The 14955-nt window shown below is 44.5% G+C and overlaps 1 protein-coding gene and 1 non-coding gene across 3 annotated transcripts in view; one reads left to right on the top strand and one right to left on the bottom strand.

Annotated features, from left to right (window-relative positions):
- Positions 1–14955, top strand: part of LOC124605586 (complexin) — a 737935-nt gene that overhangs the window by 170766 nt on the left and 552214 nt on the right. The window lies entirely within an intron of this gene.
- On the bottom strand, positions 9157–9231 carry Trnat-ugu. The gene has a single exon. It is a non-coding gene; the product is annotated as a tRNA-Thr (tRNA).

Below are 14955 nucleotides of genomic sequence, written 5' to 3'. Positions count from 1 at the left end.
CAGCGTTGGTTGGCGCCAAGTTGCGATATGAGCGCGCTGGCAGCGCCTCGGCTGCCCTGCGGCCGACCCCGACAATTCATCTCGGCCTGCCGGCCTGCCGCCACCCGGTCCTAGCCGCCGCGGTGCCAACTTGGAGCTCCGCCAAGCTGGCGCTGGCAGGCTGACCGCGACCGCGCGCCCGCGCCATCTTTACGGCAATTACCTCAACTAAGCTCACAACCTGGGCGCGCGCCGTTACACTCGGCCGCGGTGCTCGCTATTTTTTTCCTGGCCCCTCCTTTCCCTCTACCGCCCTGCCCCGCCGCCCTGTTATTCCACCCTCCTCCTTGACTGTGCTAGTGATGTATGCGAGCAGCCATTTAGGGGCGGGCCGCGTTCCAGTTCGTTAACTCGGCCGTTCCATTTGCGCCTCGTATTCGCGAGGTATGAAATACTCCCGGTGCGTTTAATTTGGCCGACGTACGGCGGTCGGAGGGTCAGAGGGGTGAGCCAGCATGATTACCGCGCACAAACACGCAGGTAGCGGGCGCAATTACCACGGACTAATAAGGAAGTTTTCCCCGTCTGCGTGTTTATTAAGGGACACTTTTCGTTTTTAATGGCCCCTTTTTGGTCATACGGTCCTCATCTGAATTGCCATGGAAGCGAAAGAGAAGTAGCAAGAGAAAATGAGATTTTGGAGATTACGCCCGAAATTCCGGGAATTCAGAAGAACAGCTTGTGATAAAAACGTGTAAGTACGCACACCTTTGAAACTTCCTATAAGAAAAAAAAATCACGCTATCAGTCATTCCAGAAATCGTCGACCCTGGAGGGCAACAACCAAAGGTGCAGAATCAGAAATTCACCAGTATCAAGCTACTGATAATTTTTATATAACACAACTGGCAGAATGCCTTTTATATGAGTATTTGCAGAAGGAAGAAAACCTGATATCTCCTGAGGAAAAGTTAGACATTCGTCCGACATCATTTTAGCAAATGACAGAAAACCTAGATGGCCGGAGTGGCCGAGCGATTCTAGGCGCTTCAGTCCGGAACCGCGCGTCTTCTACGGTCGCAGGTTCGAATCTTGCCTCGGGCATTGATGTGTGTGATGTCCTTAGGTTAGTTAGGTTTAAGTAGCTCTAAGTTCTAGGGGACTGATGGATGACGTCAGATGTAAAGTGCTCAGAGCCATTTGAACAGAAAACCTAAATCATGGAGCGAGGACGGTATGTAAGCTCCAGTCCTCCCAAATGCAAAGAAAAACTTATTAAGAGATGTCATTTTTGTGAGTAGGCTGTTCGTGTGTTTTGAAATAAATCTTTTTCTCCATTATTCAGCAATCCGTTAATTTGGCCTTCTGCAGGTATTACGAAGTTATATTAAAATAAAAGTTGCTAGGTTTGCAAAATGTTATCTTCTACATATTATTATGTGGAGAAAGCAACATTTCATGGCGTCCCTATTTGATTTTAATAGGTTGACCAAGTGGTTAAGCTAACGTATTTTAATGCGTTAAGTATATTGGCTTAGCGACAGTACGCGCTATCGTTGTGTGAAACTTCTATATAGGGTGCTGCCACGTATTACTTTCTCCTCGCATAGATGTGTAGAATACAATGTACAAGATGGGCTAGCATAATATGCAAAAATTGGTTTATTTATACAAATTTTCTTTCATGAAGTCCGTGAAGTTTTTCGTAAACTGCAGCAGGCCCTAGGCTGGCTGACACTGGATAGTAGCCGGATGCCAGCAACTTAACGCTCCGTTCACTTGGTGTGTGAACTTCTGCTGACAAGGTAACGCCACGGCAAAACATCACTGAATTTGTCAGACAGCAAACTGTGCAGGATGAAACCAGTTACAGGGACGGAATCGACCATTTGACGCCCTGGGGCAATCTGAGGACCGTTAGCATCATATCGCCTAAACCTTTATGTGCTTGCACAATTACATATTGTAAGCACAACAGTTTTTATTGTGATGTAGTTTCATAATGTCCGATGGGTCATAATTAGCAAAAAAGCTAAATCATGAAACATCTGTTTTAAAATAAATGAAAATCCCACTCAGTAAAATGACTTTCTTTAAGACATTAGCAGCATCTGTGGACACTTACATCTAAAAAAGCTATCGAAACAAAAACTGATTTAACGATCAATATCCCTTCGACAACAAGGTGTTTAGAGACAGAGCACAAGTTCAGATTGCGAAAGATTATAGAAGAAAGGCGACTGCGTTCTTTCCAACAAAACCATCTGGCATTTTACGTTAGATATTTAGAGAAATCATGCACTAACTTGTAAGTAAATCTGCATCACCGAACGGGGATTTGAGCCCTTGTCCTCGCCAATTCGAGTTCATACTTGCAGTCACTATGCGACCTCAGTCCACTGTAGGGCCGCTTGGGTTAGCCGCGTGGTGTAAGGGGCCTTGTCACGGTCCTTGCGGTTCCCCCCCCCCTCTCCTAGCCCCCCCCCCCCCCCCCGCCCCGTCGGAGGTTCCAGTCCTCCCTTGGGCATAGGTGTGTGTGTTGTCCATAGCGTAAGTTAGTTTAAGTTAGATTAAGTAGTGTGTAGGCTTCGGGACCTATGACCTCAGCAATTTGGTCCCATAAGACCTTACCAGAAATTTCAATTTTTTTCAAATGTAGGGACTAGACTCAGCTGGACACAGCTGGACTCCTTTCTATCGGTTCTACATTGTTGGGTATCTTATGCCATGATTTAAAGTGATGGGCAGACAAAACCAGTCGCATCTGGCACAGTTGGACCTATTATTATGAGAGCTATAGAAGACTAGTGTAGAAGCACGAGGAGCACATTCTTATTGTGACACCTATACTTGAGTCTTGCTCAAGTGTTCCAGATGCTCGCCAGTTCACAATAGCACTTAGAGGGCGTAAAATTCAGAATGGTAGAACTGCAAACGAGCTCTTTAGCCAGCTCGAGAGTGCGAAAGAAACGCTCTTGAATCACTGGATGTTAACAGCTCATAAAAGTGCTCTCATAATTTATTTATTTAGCGTATGTGGTTTTCAAGTACAAATGGTTTCCTCCCATTTGCACTTTTAAGCCGCGAGATGAGTTCGCACTCGTAGTGCAGCGCCACGATAGTAGTAGACTTTTAGCTACCTTTCGGCATTGCACGGGGTGTACCATGATGTAATACTGCGACAATGTGAAACACGTGTGTTGGCTCCATCGAAATGCCACAATGATTAAGACAATGGACTTGCATGCGAAATTTAAAATTCCGTCTGACCACACGGACTTAGACTTTAGTGGCTACAGTAAAGAGCTAAAACAAATGCGAAAATGAATCTTCGAAAGAAAGAGGTACATTTTATTCTCTGTCTATGTCAAATCGAATTTTCATAGCTACCTGCAATGACCTATAGTTGGTTGGAATTTAAACCCTGTTCTTCCCTGTTATTGTAAATCTTCCATAAGAATCGTTAGAACCACATAACAGAAATTATGTCTCGTACGAGACATATCTATAGATAGTAATCCCCCTAACACATCATTCCCAAGAGCAAAAGGGGGAAGGAAAAAGGGATAGAGGGAGTTAAAAGTATCTTCTCCCATTCAGTTTGTCGGTTCTAGGCGCCACAGTCTGGAACCGCACGACCGCTACGGTCGCAGGTTGGAATCCTGCCTCGGGCATGGATGTGTGTGATGTCCTTAGGTTAGTTAGGTTTAAGTAGTTCTACGTTCTAAGGAACTGGTGGCCTCAGCAGTTAAGTCCCATAGTGCTCAGAGCCATTTGAACCATTCAGTTTGTCATTGTTTGCAAGCTGTTTGTTTGAGATTTGTCATGTAGCGAGTTCCATGAATAAGCATCGGGATACGATAAAATGTCTACACCGGAATACATTTTACGAACTAGTTAATCGCAGAAGTGTCTTTCACAAATGTAAAGATTGTAGCTGATTAATAAGTGACATTAAACAACAGCGTGTTTGTTTAAAATACACTCCTGGAAATTGAAATAAGAACACCGTGAATTCATTGTCCCAGGAAGGGGAAACTTTATTGACACATTCCTGGGGTCAGATACATCACATGATCACACTGACAGAACCACAGGCTCATAGACACAGGCAACAGAGCATGCACAATGTCGGCACTAGTACAGTGTATATCCACCTTTCGCAGCAATGCAGGCTGCTATTCTCCCATGGAGACGATCGTAGAGATGCTGGATGTAGTCCTGTGGAACGGCTTGCCATGCCATTTCCACCTGGCGCCTCAGTTGGACCAGCGTTCGTGCTGGACGTGCAGACCGCGTGAGACGACGCTTCATCCAGTCCCAAACATGCTCAATGGGGGACAGATCCGGAGATCTTGCTGGCCAGGGTAGTTGACTTGCACCTTCTAGAGCACGTTGGGTGGCACGGGATACATGCGGACGTGCATTGTCCTGTTGGAACAGCAAGTTCCCTTGCCGGTCTAGGAATGGTAGAACGATGGGTTCGATGACGGTTTGGATGTACTGTGCACTATTCAGTGTCCCCTCGACGATCACCAGTGGTGTACGGCCAGTGTAGGAGATCGCTCCCCACACCATGATGCCGGGTGTTGGCCCTGTGTGCCTCGGTCGTATGCAGTCCTGATTGTGGCGCTCACCTGCACGGCGCCAAACACGCATACGACCATCATTGGCACCAAGGCAGAAGCGACTCTCATCGCTGAAGACGACACGTCTCCATTCGTCCCTCCATTCACGCCTGTCGCGACACCACTGGAGGCGGGCTGCACGATGTTGGGGCGTGAGCGGAAGAAGGCCTAACGGTGTGCGGGACCGTAGCCCAGCTTAATGGAGACGGTTGCGAATGGTCCTCGCCGATACCCCAGGAGCAACAGTGTCCCTAATTTGCTGGGAAGTGGCGGTGCGGTCCCCTACGGCACTGCGTAGGATCCTACGGTCTTGGCGTGCATCCGTGCGTCGCTGCGGTCCAGTCCCAGGTCGACGGGCACGTGCACCTTCCGCCGACCACTGGCGACAACATCGATGTACTGTGGAGACCTCACGCCCCACGTGTTGAGCAATTCGGCGGTACGTCCACCCGGCCTCCCGCATGCCCACTATACGCCCTCGCTCAAAGTCCGTCAACTGCACATACGGTTCACGTCCACGCTGTCGCGGCATGCTACCAGTGTTAAAGACTGCGATGGAGCTCCGTATGCCACGGCAAACTGGCTGACACTGACGGCGGCGGTGCACAAATGCTGCGCAACTAGCGCCATTCGACGGCCAACACCGCGGTTCCTGGTGTATCCGCTGTGCCGTGCGTGTGATCATTGCTTGTACAGCCCTCTCGCAGTGTCCGGAGCAAGTATGGTGGGTCTGACACACCGGTGTCAATGTGTTCTTTTTTCCATTTCCAGGAGTGTACTAGGTATCAGTTTTGTAACATAAATAAATGGCCGATATCAATAAGCGGGTGAAATGGCGTAGTAGTGAGGCATAAGAGTCGTGTTTACCGACCAGGATTCTTGATGTCCCTCAGTCGGTTAAGGCAGAGTCGGGATGATCCCCTTAGAAGAAAAAAAGTGATTCAAATGGCTCTGAACACTATAGGACTTAACTTCTGAGGTCATCAGTCCCCTAGAACTTAGGTTAGTTAGGTTTAATTAGTTCTAAGGACATCACACAGATCCATGTCCGAGGTAAAATTCGAAACTGCGACGTAGCGGTCGCGCGGTTCCAGACTGTTGCGCCTAGAACCGCTCGGCCACACCGGCCGGCCCTTAGGAGAGAACAGTCTTCTGGTTTCCCTTCGTTTCCATTCATTCTTGCGTTCTGTCTCTAATGACCTCGTAGTAGACTGGACCTTAAATTCTTCCTAGTATTTAAAAATACCAGGTTGTAACGATTATTATATAGACTTTTTATTATTCAAAACATGCGAGTTGCATGACATGTTTTAGCATTCCAGTTAATAAGCTGTAACTGTGAAGAATAAATGAATAAACTCCAACTAGTGATGAGTTCTATAATCAAGCAACTGTTGAAAGATTTTGTACACGTAGCCTATTCGCAATAAGATCTATCTGCCGCTCCTTGTATTTGCCTTGGAATAACATACAAATTGCAGTTGTTGTACCAGTTTTTTGTTATATTTATTTTTCAAACTGCTTTTGGGGGCCCCATGTACCTAGAACATCATGAACAAATTCTTCACCGTTACGGACATCCTTCGGTCTCTATCTTTCTAGTATCCCTGGTCTTGTAGAGAACCTCCTACAGCCGAGTTTTCTCCTCTTATTACTTGTGCAGACTAGGGCTTTAACATGGAGCATATCCGACAGGTACTTGAAAGCCTTTTTTCTACAAATTGTGCAATAAGTCGTTACCACTTACTTCTGCAATTACTTATAAAGGCCATTCCACGAATGTGCACAGCTGATATTATGATGTTAACGAGAGTTAATGGCAAGTTATAATACCGAAAGGAGCAAACATTCTCTTGTGGGGTGACTACAAGCAACATTGTTATCTGACATTATATTGAACCACCTATGGCGTAATTAAATGTAAGGACTTTTTTTTAACGTTATTTGTGACCCATTGAAAAGAGAACTAAAGCTACAAGAAGCTCGTTTTTGGCGCAGAATGACCTTTATGCGAGGGGCAATGTTGGAAGCACAGCCCAATTTCATTTCTAATATCACGTTAACCTCGAATAATGTGGATCGTAGCTAAGTCTTCGCCACTGCTTCCAGCTTTCCTCTCGACAATGTCTTTGAGAAGTTTCGCAGCGCACCTTAACGTCCCATATATCACGTTTTCATCTTGTCAAGAGCCTTAAAGTGCCGTTAAAGGAAGTACAGGGTGTTTCTCGCACAACGCAACCGCCAAGTCCGATATTGCACGGGGGACTGTATCCCTGTAGGCAAGCTGGAGTAGCCGTATACACTATGAGCCTTACCTCCGATCGTGTACCATGTGGCGTAAGAGCTTTAGCAGAGAAGAAATCTAGACACGATAGGAGCGACCGAGAAAATAAATTTTAGAAATTTGTCGTGTCATTCACCTCTTCAGCATTTGAATCAGTGGCATCTGTCCACACAGGTATGCATAGTTCAATCTGAAACATCACAAGCTGATGACAGAGCATAAACTTATCAATTCACATACATTTTCTCGACTTCAGTATAGCAGTCAATGCGTGATTGCAAGGTTTATCTGAAGTGCTTTGTTTTTCTAGTAAATCACGACAACATTTATCAGAATACGGTAACTCACAGAAGAACCGACTTTGGGGACCTGAAAATCCTTATCATTTACGCCACAAGCTTCTGCATAATGTGAAAACAGGACCGCAATGAGCAATCAGTGCGACAAATATTACCGAATCCTTTTTTGTCATCAGTCTACTGACTGGTTTGATGCGGCCCGCCACGAATTCCTTTCCTGTGCTAACCTCTTCATCTCAGAGTAGCACTTGCAACCTACGTCCACAATTATTTGCTTGATGTATTCCAATCTCTGTCTTCCTCTACAGTTTTTGCCCTCTACAGCTCCCTCTAGCACCATGGAAGTCATCCCCTCATGTCTTAGCAGATGTCCTATCATCCTGTCCCTTCTCCTTATCAGTGTTTCCCACACATTCCTTTCCTCTCCGATTCTGCGTAGAACCTCCTCACTCCTTACCTTATCAGTCCACCTAATTTTCAACATTCGTCTATAGCACCACATCTCAAATGCTTCGATTCTCTTCTGTTCCGGTTTTCCCAAAGTCCATGTTTCACTACCATACAATGCTGTACTCCAGACGTACATCCTCAGAAATTTCTTCCTCAAATTAAGGCCGGTATTTGATGTTAGTAGACTTCTATTGCCCAGAAATGCCTTTTTGCCATAGCGAGTCTGCTTTTGATGTCCTCCTTGCTCCGTCCGTCATTGGTTATTTTACTGCCTAGGCAGCAGAATTCCTTAACTTCAGTGACTTCGTGACCATCAATCCTGATGTTAAGTTTCTCGCTGTTCTCATTTCTACTACTTCTCATTACCTTCGTCTTTCTCCGATTTACTCTCAAACCATACTGTGTACTCATTAGACTGTTCATTCCGTTCAGCAGATCATGTAATTCTTCTTCACTTTCACTCAGGATAGCAATGTCATCAGCGAATCGTATCATTGATATCCTTTCACCTTGTATTTTAATTCCACTCCTGAACCTTTCTTTTATTTCCATCATTGCTTCCTCGATGTACAGATTGAAGAGTAGGGGCGAAAGGCTACAGCCTTGTCTTACACCCTTCTTAATACGAGCACTTCGTTCTTGATCGTTCACACTTATTATTCCCTCTTGGTTGTCGTACATATTGTATATGACCCGTCTCTCCCTATAGGTTACCCCTACTTTTTTCAGAATCTCGAACAGCTTGCACCATTTTATATTGTCGAACGCTTTTTCCAGGTCGACAAATCCTATGAAAGGGTCTTGATTTTTCTTTAGCCTTGCTTCCATTATTAGCCGTAACGTCAGAATTGCCTCTCTCGTCCCTTTACTTTTCCTAAAGCCAAACTTATCGTCACCTAGCGCATTCTCAATTATCTTTTCCATTCTTCTGTATATTATTCTTGTAAGCAGCTTCGATGCATGAGCTGTTAAGCTGATTGTGCGATAATTCTCGCACTTGTCAGCTCTTGCCGTCTTCGGAATTGTGTGGATGATGCTTTTCCCAAAGTCAGATGGTATATCGCCAGACTCATATATTCTACACACCAACATGAATAGTCGTTTTGTTGCCACTTCTCCCAATTATTTTAGAAATTCTGATGTAATGTTATCTATCCCTTCTGCTTTATTTGACCGTAAGTCCTCCAAAGCTCTTTTAAATTCCGATTCTAATACTGGATCCCCTATCTCTTCTAAATCGATTCCTGTTTCTTCTTCTATCACATCAGACAAATCTTCACTCTCATAGAGGCTTTCAATGTATTCTTTCCACCTGTCTGCTCTCTCCTCTGCATTTAACAGTGGAATTCCCGTTGCACTCTTAATGTTAACTATATATGACGGTAGTATCTGTTCCCGAAAGGACAGTTACCGTGGATGACCATGCAGCTTCGCTAGAAATGAAATGATAATTAAATGGACACCCTAGCTGCAAACAGGCGTTGATGTACTCAATTGGGGACGTGTTGAAAATGTGTGCCCCGACCGGGACTCGAACCCGGCATCTCCTGCTTACATGGCAGACGCTCTATCCATCTGAGCCACCGCGGGCACAGATGGATAGAGCGTCTGCCATGTAAGCAGGAGATCCCGGGTTCGAGTCCCGGTCGGGGCACACATTTTCAGCATGTCCCCAATTAAGTACATCAACGCCTGTTTGCAGCTAGGGTGTCCACTTAATTATCATTTCAGCTCTTAAAGTTACCACCGTTGCTTTTAATGTCACCAAAGGTTGTTTTGACTTTCCTGTATGCTGAGTCTGTCCTTCCGACAATCATATCTTGTTCGATGTCTTCACATTTTTTCTGCAGCCATTTCGTCTTAGCTTCCCTGCACATTCTATTTATTTCATTCCTCAGTGACTTGTAATTATGTATTCCTGATTTTCCCGGAACATTTTTGTACTTCCTCCTTTCATCAATCAATTGAAGTATTTCTTCTGTTACCCATGGTTTCTTCGCAGCTACCTTCTTTGTACCTATGTTTTCCTTCCCAACTTCTGTGATGGCCCTTTTTAGAGATGTCCATTCCTCTTCAACTGTACTGCCTACTGCGCTATTCCTTATTGTTGTATCTATAGCGTTAGAGAACTTCAAACGTATCTCGTCATTCCTTAGTACTTCCGTATCCCACTTCTTTCATCAAATTATTATATCTGATAGTTTGTCCCTCACTGATGCTGCTTTATGGTAAACTGTTATGCTAATACAAGCAATCCTCGTCTTAGAACAGTTCCTCTGTTTAAATAAAAGTATCCACATTTCATATGGAAATACAGGAAATGTATCTGCAAACCGAATTTGTAACACTTTTTTGCAAGTAATGATCGCTGTAGTTCCATCAAGACGAATACGTGCCCGCATCTCGTGGTCGTGCGGTAGCGTTCTCGCTTCCCACGCCCGGGTTCCCGGGTTCGATTCCCGGCGGGGTCAGGGATTTTCTCTGCCTCGTGATGGCTGGGTGTCGTGTGCTGTCCTTAGGTTAGTTAGGTTTAAGTAGTTCTAAGTTCTAGGGGACTGATGACCATAGATGTTAAGTCCCATAGTGCTCAGAGCCATTTGAACCATTTGAACGAATACGTCTTGTCTTTAGTTCTTCTGTTGTGCACAGTACACAATAATGTAAAATTTGCTCGTATCCTCATGCATTTAGCCTTTTCGTAAAATCAGTAAGGTATCATATCCTAACCACGAAATATATCGCCATGCCGTAACACCACCTTCTAGGTACTTCACTTTGTCACGACACATGGCTGCAGATAACGTTTTCCAGGAACTCGCCAAAAAGAAACCCTACAACAGACTGGAACTTATAGAGTGATTAATCACGCCAAATCATTCATTTTGAGTCATCCACTGTCTAGTAATGCCGCTCTTTACAACACCTTCTGCGTCGCTTAGCACTGACTACAAAAATGTGTGGCTTATGACGGCTGCTGGACCACTGCGCACAATTCTTTTCAACACATTACGCACAGCCATTGTGCTAGTGGACTGTTCGTAGCTCTTTGCTACTCTCCAGCGATTCATTCCGCAGATTTTATGGGATTTTTTACATGCATCCTTCGTAAGGCGCGTTTCGTCAGAGGGTTATCTGGTAAGCGTGATAGCGTTACGGAGATGTTTAGCAAATTCAAGTGCCAGGCCCCTGCAAGAGAGGCGCTCTGCATCGCGGTGTAGCTTGCTGTCCAGGTTGCGAGAGGGTGCGTTTCTGTATGAGGTATCGAATATATTGCTTCCCCCTACTTATACCTCACGAGGAGATCACGAATGTAAAACTAGAGAGATTCGAGCGCGCACGGAGGCTTTCCGGCAGTCGTTCTTCCCGCGAACCGTACGCCACTGGAACAGGAAAGGGAGGTAATGACGGTGGCGCGTAGGGTGCCCTCCGCCACACACTGTTGGGTGGCTTGCGGAGTATAAATGTAGATGCAGATGTAATGCTCTACAGTCCCTGTCCGTCCATACCTGAGGTCTGCCTGGTCCTTCGGTTAGTAATTGGCCTTTCCCGTTCGCAGTCGCATAGCCAACAGTCGATTTTCACCGCTTTAGAAGGATTGAAACTTACCTGACGAATGGTGACATCCAATGACAAGTCTACTTTCGAAGTAACTGTCTTCTACTGATCTATTCATTCTGCTTTATTGCTTCTCTACTGATAACACAATATCCCCGTGTCAGTTTACAGTGGCGGGTTAGAGAGCCTGTATAGGGAGAGAGTGGCCAACCAGACGATACGGCAGCCATTTTTCTGCCAAACTGCGGGCGGGACTTTTGAATGGCCAGTAGTGGAGTAGTGCAGTACACACTCACCGAATCAAAAGCACAAGACAATATAGCGAAATTATTCGTAAAATGCCTTTGTTTATAAGAATAATGTGTTATAATAATTTTCACACAGCCAATTTACGGGTCTGTTTTCAAATTTAACTATGTATAGTGCAAGTTGTTTTGTGTGTAGTAAAAAGCAAAAACCACTTACTTCACATAGATAAGAGTACTTGGTTGGTTTCCACAAGGCTCCCGTTTGATTTATGTCGGCCCTGTTGACTGCAACTGCCCACTGCTTTTGTCTTTCTTCATTGCGTGGAAATGCTAACATGCGAAATCCACCTTCGCCTCTATCGGAACAACCAAATATAGCACAATCTGACATCGTTTACGAACGTCTGCAGTACGAATTACAGATGTCAAAAGCAACACTGTACAATTACTAACGTGTTTACTTCAAACATGTAGGCCTACCGACTTCATCACAAAACGCTTCATTATTTCAACTCGTATTTGACATTAATTACGTACTAAAAACGATATACAACTAAACGGAACATGCATGCACAACGCATAACAAGTCTCTCAATAATTCAAATACTTTTTAATCGTTTCCAAAAGTCCTCTGATCTTCAATTCAACTCAAAAGCACGGCGAACATAGGAAGCGCGAGAGACGTTTCCCGCCATTTTTCTGCCAAAGCTAATCAACCAATCACGGGCAACTTTACCTTTGGCCACTCTCTCTGTATACAGGCTCTCTATGGCGTGTCCGCCTCTCCTGACATCTAGTGGCCAGTTCTGAATTTCATACACCAGCCGTTGTGGGCGAGCGGTTCTACACGCTTAAGTCCTGCCGGCACGGTAGCTCAGTGTGTTCCGTCAGAGGGTCAGCTGCCCTCTGCAATAAAAAAACTGAGTCAGCGACTCAACACTGAACTTGAACGGGTGTCACGGGACATCCACACCGAAGAAATGCAACAAACAATATCGAACAAACTGAGAACAAAAAAAAAGTCCGGAACCACGCTGCGGCTGCGGTCGCAGGTTCGAATCCTGCCTCTGGCGTGGATTTATGTGATGTCCTTAGGTTACTTACGTTTTAATAGTTCTAAGTCTAGGGGACTGATGACCTCAGATGTTAAGTCCCATAGTGGTTAGAGACATTTGAACCATTTTTTTGCATTTCATACGATTGTTGTGATACTTTTAATCACATAGTGTAAGTGAAAAGTTTATTGCACTCTTCTTTCGGATAACCAACAACTGAAGAAAAGTAATGCGGTTGCGTCACGCAGGTATGACAGTAATACGAGGTTCTTTTGATGGTAGATTATTTCCTATCTGTAAAGACATATTACTAACACTACAATCTGAATAGCTATACGACACAACGATTTCCTGAAAATTCTATTCTTGGCTTCTTCTAATTCGTCTACATTTTTCTCGGCTAAAACCGTAATCAACCAGTCACGCCCGCATCTCGTGGTCGTGCGGTAGCGTTCTCGCTTCCCACGCCCGGGTTCCCGGGTTCGATTCCCGGCGGGGTCAGGGATTTTCTCTGCCTCGTGATGGCTGGGTGTTGTGTGCTGTCCTTAGGTTAGTTAGGTTTAAGTAGTTCTAAGTTCTAGGGGACTTATGACCACAGCAGTTGAGTCCCATAGTGCTCAGAGCCATTTGAACCATTTTTCAACCAGTCACACAGTCTGACGAACGGGCCAGATTCTATACCACAGTTACATGCTGCTTACTGGGGCACTCCCATTTACTTCGTACGTCAGACGCCATATACTTAGTTCCCACATCTTCTACATCTAGGTAGACATGTAAGAATACACAAAAGTTGGGGGAGTTAACCGTCAACAATGCACTTTATCCTTTACTAGCGAGCTTCCAAGGATTCTCTCGGGTAGAACTATGTATTACGACCGGATAACTTCCGTTGCGTAATAGTAACCGATTATATACACCATCTTTCCTCGTGAATCAGTCTATCTAGCATCAAAAACCATATCAAAATGCCTGAAGTAGTTCTTGGGAGTATCCTTAACATGCAGACAGAAGACGTAATGGGAGTTTTAATTTATTAATGTCTGTAGATGCATGATACTCAATCGGAAAACAAGTTCTCGTGTCCGGAACCGCTTACGAGATATTAGGAATATTTAAATTCGCGGACGAAATTTGCGAAGTGTGAAAAACAATTTATACCGTTACAACCCACAAAGGACATATCAAGAACTTACGATATGGCGGAAAATTTAAGTACAGAACATTCATCAATTTTACTACCTGTAAAATTATTTCAAAGTAATTACGCTTTGCACAAATAACACATTCTTCCGACTACTTTTCAGACGTGCTCTCATGCCATACAACTCAAAAAAGGAAACCAGCTTCTATAATTCCATCTTTAAAATCAAAATGCACATGTTATAATTTCACAACCAAAAATAGCAAACAGACTACAAATTTTGTATAATATTTTACAGAAATAAAACGAAACACACTGTAGGTGACACATAGGTGACGAAACATGTTTGGATGAAGAATATAAATAAGAAGTAAATTATGCTTTTCTGGAGTTTTTCTGAAGTAGTTTATAACTGTGCTTAATGACTATTTCTGAAACTGAGAGTTCACCACAGGCAAAGGTCAACAGTTCTGAAGTTAAAAGAAGCGACGCCCTCTCGTGGCTCCAGTACACACCTCTGTGGTATCTGTTACGTAAAGAGTTATCGGTTACGTGAATACGAATTTAGGTAATTGCCTCCACCAGCTAGAAGAAAATAAACACGGCATGCACGAAAGCAATGAAGTATTTCAAGACTGTGAATTACTGGTGAGTTGCTGTGAATCTGACCTGCAAATTAGATAACGAAGTTTCCCGTCGCCACTGAGAAGGACTTGCAGAGGAAGTTCTTCTCTTCCGACATGCTGAATGAAAAAACACGCCTATATTGACTCAGTATTATCAGTGCGAGATGCTACTGCCCACAGAACTGACAAAAAGTGTAGAGTCTGACAACAATGCGAAGCAGTTCAGGTCTCGTCACGAGGCAACGTTCATGCAGGAACAACCACGCGATGTGTGCGGCTTGCGTTCAGCTTTTCTTGGAATTTTCATTTAGATGCCCTGAAACTGCAGCTCTTTGCGCAGTCCAGGAAATTAAGCAGACTAGTTATCTACAGCGCGCGTCAACACATGAGATCTGTGGTTTGGAAACTCATTAGCAGTGTGAAAGGAGTTTCGCGAACTTCAGCAAAGCATAACCGTGAGTCAAACGTCATAAATTATATTTGAAATGTAAACGTTAAAAATAGCGCTAAAATTAACTATACTCTAGCCTAATACCGAATAGTGGCTTCATCGCTGAAGTGCAGGTACGCTACAACAGAAATTTATTTAATTTAATCGTCACATCTCGTCGTGGTTTCCTTGCATTAGGCACCGTTTTGCGAAAGGAGAGACAAGGCCTGCTTCTGTAGGAACGTGTCATACGTCGC

The sequence above is a fragment of the Schistocerca americana genome, chromosome 3, assembly GCF_021461395.2.
Source record: "Schistocerca americana isolate TAMUIC-IGC-003095 chromosome 3, iqSchAmer2.1, whole genome shotgun sequence".
NCBI lineage: Eukaryota > Metazoa > Arthropoda > Insecta > Orthoptera > Acrididae > Schistocerca > Schistocerca americana.
Note: the sequence above shows the minus strand (reverse complement) of the source record. Positions and strands in the feature narration are given on the sequence as shown.